Source organism: Scyliorhinus torazame, chromosome 4, assembly GCF_047496885.1.
Source record: "Scyliorhinus torazame isolate Kashiwa2021f chromosome 4, sScyTor2.1, whole genome shotgun sequence".
In the NCBI taxonomy this organism is placed as follows: Eukaryota; Metazoa; Chordata; class Chondrichthyes; order Carcharhiniformes; family Scyliorhinidae; genus Scyliorhinus; species Scyliorhinus torazame.
The window spans coordinates 54821485-54826647 of NC_092710.1; the positions used below are offsets into that span (position 1 = coordinate 54821485).

Consider the following 5163-nt stretch of genomic DNA (forward strand, 5'->3'; position numbering starts at 1 on the left):
AAAATGAAAACCGCTTATTGTCACAAGTAGGCTTCAATGAAGTTACTGTGAAAAGCCCCTAGTCGCCACATTCCGGCGCCTGTTCAGGGAGGCTGGTACAGGATGATAAGACATCAACATTTCGAAGGACATTTCGATCGAGCGTTGACAAGGGCCTGGAATGTAAAAGGCGGTGACTGGAAGCGGGCTTAAATTGCCAATCAGAACGTTAGTAATGTCACATTTACATGGAAAAGGCCAGGGACCATTTTAATTCACTTTACTGAGTTTCTGAGTGCAGAATGTTCTTGTCTCTCTGTCTCTTCCAGATTTCTCTCTGTTGGAGAGAATTGGGCGGTTGCGACACCCAACGTGTGGTGACATTCAAGGCTCTGGGCCTAGTGCTGGGCAGAGGGATGAGAGCAGATTAGAGTATTTACACTTGTCTCTCCAGGCTTGGTGGGTGGAAGGGCCTGTTCTGTACGGTCTGATTCTGTGGAGATCCGGCTCAGAGAGGGATAGGGAGAGAGAGAAATGAAATGAGAGAGAGGGAGAGAAATGAAATGAGAGGGAGGGAGATAAATGAAATCAGAGGGAGGGAGGGAGAGAAATGAAATGAGAGAGAAATGAAATGGGAGAGAAAGAGAGAGATGGAGGCAGAGGTAAGTGATGGAAGTTGAAGGCTGGGGATGTGAAGGGGATCTGGAGGGGTGGGGGAGAGAGATAGAGAGTGTGGGAGGGGTGTCCTGCACCATCGTGGTACTGCCAGTGGGATCTTGCTGTGTAGAATTGCCTTCATTGCTCATGTACACTGACTGGAGGGGTGATTGGATCTGATTGTGCAATTAGGACGGAGATAGGGGAGAGTGCAAAGCCAGAGGGAGAGGAAAGAGAGACAAGAGTCATGGATGGGGGTTCCTGGTGTAGAGTCAGGGTCCAGCGCCCCCCCCCTTGCGCCCACTCAACCCACCCCATATTCCTCGCACGGCGACAATGTCCACACTGGGGGGTGGGGGATGTTGGGGGCTGTGTGGGTGAAAGAGAGCCAATGAGGCGATGGGGTGGGAGGGGCTATCCAGAGACAGCAAAGCAGAGGTGGACATTGGTTGGTGGGTCAAGGGAGGGGGTGATAAAGACACAGAATCCGACGGTCTCCAGTGTGGGATCTTGCTGTGTGAGGCTGAGGGAAATATTGACGTGGGGCGGTGGGACCACTTGGGAGAGGCGAGCTTTGATCAGAAATAGTCAGCGTGGCAGAGGGAGGCCGTGCTGAACCAATGGGACTGAATTATTTGAGGAGGTGACCAGATGAGGGTGGTGCAGTTGATGTAGTTTATCTGGATTGCAGCCAAGCCTCTGACAAGGTCCCACATGGGAGACTGATAAAGAAGTTAAATGCACATGGGAGATGGGGTAACTTGGAAGCAGAACTGAGTTAGTGATAGGAGACAGAGGGTGGTGGGAGAAGCCTGTTTGTGTGACTGGACGCCTGTCGAAAATGAAAATCGCTTATTGTCACAAGTAGGCTTGAAATGAAGTTACTGTGAAAAGCCCCTAGTCGCCACATTCCGGTGCCTGTTCGGGGAGGCTGGTACGGGAATTGAACCATGCTTCTGGCCTGCCTTGGTCTGCTTTCAAAGCCAGCAATTTAGCCCTGTGCTAAACCAGCCCAGTCATAAAGTTAAAGATGTTTACAGCATGGAAACTGGCCCTTCGGCCCAGCGTGTCCATGCTGCCCTGTTTCTATCACTAAGCTAGTCCCACTTGCCCGCATTTGGCCCATATCCCTCTGTACCCACCCTGCCCATGGATGGGAGGGTTCCTGCCCCCCTAGACCCCGCCCCACATTCCTCACCTAACAACTGCGGCACTTCTCACCTCAAACCCTTTTTTTTCAAATCCGGCCGATACCACATTGCAGTGTGTGTGTGGGATCCTGCTGTGCGAGGATGAGGGACATATTGAAGTGGAGTAAGAGGGGGTAGTTTGTTTGGAGAGAGGTAAATGTTCTCGGGTGTTTGTGGGATCAGACTGTGCGCTGCCACTGTACCATGGAATATACTGACTTCCAAGTGTTTGTGAGAGAGGGAGAGGCGACTGATGGAAGGGGAAGCGTCAGTATTAATACTGAATGAGGAAACAGCAGCAATCCTGGAGCACTGGCTCGGGAGACATTATCTTTGACTTTGATCTTAATGCGTTTTTGACAGTAAAATTCTCTCGTCCCACATTGTTGTAATGAAGTAAAGATGCTCCATCTGTGCAGTAATTGAGTAGCAGGTGCTACATCGGTGTTGTAATTGGTTAGCAGGTGCCCCATCAGTGCCGTAATTAATAATTGTGCTCGCTCAGTGTTGTAATTGACTCGGGTGCTCCCTCAGTATCAGTGTTGTAATTGGGTATCGGGTTCTCCGTCAGTGTTGTAATTGGGTATCGGGTGCTCCCTCAGTGTTGTAATTGGGTATCGGGAGCTCCCTCAGTGTTGTAATTGGGTATCGGGTGCTCCCTCAGTGTTGTAATTGGGTATCGGGTTCTCCGTCAGTGTTGTAATTGGTTAACGGGTGCTCCGTCAGTGTTGTAATTGGTTATCGGGTGCTCCGTCAGTGTTGTAATTGGTTAACGGGTGCTCCCTCAGTGTTGTACTTGGGTATCGGGTGCTCCCTCAGTGTTGTACTTGGGTATCGGGTGCTCCGTCAGTGTTGTAATTGGTTTTTGCATGCTCCCTCAGTGTTGTAATTGTTTATCGGGTGCTCCCTCAGTGTTGTAATTGGGTATCGGGTGCTCCGTCAGTGTTGTAATTGGGTATCGGGTGCTCCGTCAGTGTTGTAATTGTTTATTTGGTGCTCCCTCAGTGTTGTAATTGGGTATCGGGTGCTCCGTCAGTGTTGTAATTGACTCGGGTGCTCCCCGAGCATTGTAATTGGTTATCGGGTGCTCCCTCAGTGTTGTAATTGGGTATCGGGTGCTCCCTCAGTGTTGTAATTGGGTATCGGGTGCTCCCTCAGTGTTGTAATTGGGTATCGGGTGCTCCCTCAGTGTTGTAATTTTAAAGCAGTGGGGCTGAAAGGGTCGCAGTCCTCAGCAACGGCAGGGAGCTGGATAGACACGATAGGTACAGCTGCTTCAGGAGGGACAGAGGTGCAGGAAAGGGGAGTTGCCTTTTTGATTAAGGGGAACGTCACGTCAGTAGTCAAGAGATGAAATAACCGAGGAATCATCCAGCAATGTTTTGTGGGTGGAACTAAGGATGGGCTCATTGGGATTGTACCCAAATAGTCAACAGGAATTAGAAGATGAAATGTGCAGGGAGATTGGGGAAACTTGCAGGAGTAATAGGGTGGTCACACTGGGGGATTTTAATTCTCATAATATAGTCTCGGTCAAGGTTGGGGGTGAGGGAAAGAGTGAGTGTGCAAGAGGGTAGGGGGAGTCTGAGGGGGAAAGGGTGGGGGGAGTCTGAGGGGGAGAGGGTGGGGGGTGTCTGAGGGGGAGAGGGTGGGGGGTGTCTGAGGGGGAGAGGGTGGGGGGTGTCTGAGGGGGAGAGGGTGGGGGGTGTCTGAGGGGGAGAGGGTGGGGGGTGTCTGAGGGGGAGAGGGTGGGGGGTGTCTGAGGGGGAGAGGGTGGGGGGAGTCTGAGGGGGAGAGGGTGGTCTGAGGGGGAGAGGAGGGGGGGGGCAAGAGTCTGAGGGGGAGAGGGTGGAGGGGGGAGACAGAGGGGGAGAGGGTGGGGGGGGAGACAGAGGGGGAGAGGGTGGGGTGGGGGAGGAGACAGAGGGGCAGATGTGGGAGGCGGGGGAGAGACAGAGACTCAACACCAGTCCTGGAGTGAGCAGGGAGAGTGGGGGAGGGGAAAGTGTCAGATATTTATCAGGATTTGTTGGAGGCGGAGGAACTGAAGGGCAAGTGGGAGGAGTTAGGTGGAGAGTTAGAGGCGGGTCTGCGGGCAGACACCCTAAGCAGGGTTAATTCCTCCTCACCATGTGCCAGGCTCAGCCTAATCCAGTTTAAAGTGGTACACCGGGCACACATGATGGCGGCGAAGATGAGCAAGTTTTTTGGGTAGAAGATAGATGTGCGAGGTGTGCAGGAAGCCCAGCAAACCACGTCCACATGTTTTGGGCATGCCCGAAGCTCAGAGGGTTTTGCTGAAGCAATGTCCAGGGTGCTAGACACGCGGGTGGTGATGAATCCGGAGGCAGCGATCTTTGGAGTGTCGGAAGAGCCGGGAGTTCAGGGAGGGAAAGAGGCCGACGTTCTGGCCTTTGCCTCCCTGGTAGGCCGTAGATGGATCCTTTTAATGTGGAGGGACTCGGAGCCCCGAGTGTGGAGACTTGGCTCAGTGACATGGCTGGGTTTCTCCAGCTGGAGAAAATAAAGTTTGCCTTGAGGGGGTCAATGCTGGGGTTCTCTCGGAGGAGGCAGCCGTTCGTCGAGTTTCTCGGGGAAAATTAATGTCAGCAGAAGCAGCATTGTGAAGAGGGGGAGGAGAGGTGCAATATGGTTAAGGGATGTACAGAAGGGGTTGGGTGGGAAATGTCTAGTCTACCATGTTGATGGTTATGTTATTATTGCTTTTGCTATTGTGATAAAAATTATGCAAGTACTTCAATAAAAATATATATTTTTTAAAAACTAAATTGTAGCATCGTCTGGCCGTGTTTATAAAATGGGTTTTATTAAACAGATTGAGGGCAGTCCCAGAATGTTGCTGTGCCTTTATTATTTCAATAACGCTTGGCTTTAATCACTTTCCAGCTTTCTCTTTCTCTCCCCGAGGAGAGTTGATTTTGAAGCTTGGACGACGCAAAGAGAATCTTTCCTCGGCGAGGATTTCCTCAGACAGGAGTTCTAACCTGAGAGAAACAGAATAAATGTCAATGTGTGTTTGTCCGGCATTATTGGGGTTTCATTATTCTAATCGGCACTCAAGCGTTGGGCTCGATTTTGTTTTTTTGGGAGGTGTGGGCAGGAGTCTCAGTGTCTCTGGGGGTGAGCGGGGGGGGGGAAAGAGGCAGGAGTCAGTGTCTCTGGGGGGAGTGGGAGACCGGTGACATTTGCACACCGAGGGTTGGGTGAGTTATTCCAGTGAACAAGATGGCGTGTGGGAGCAGGAGGGAACGCAGCCTCAGGTGATTAAGGAGGTGGAGAGTGGGAGCAGGAGGGAACGCAGCCTCAGGAGGGGATT

The 5163-nt window shown here is 51.7% G+C and overlaps 1 long non-coding RNA gene across 3 annotated transcripts in view; it reads left to right on the forward strand.

Annotated features, from left to right (window-relative positions):
* The window catches only part of LOC140410218 (uncharacterized), a 15808-nt gene extending 10935 nt beyond the window's left edge, over positions 1–4873 (forward strand). For all 3 annotated transcript variants that reach the window (XR_011940574.1, XR_011940572.1, XR_011940573.1), the window contains one exon: positions 4734–4873. This is a non-coding gene — a long non-coding RNA (uncharacterized lncRNA). The remainder of the gene's footprint in view (positions 1–4733) is intronic.
* Positions 4874–5163: the final 290 nt, after the last annotated feature.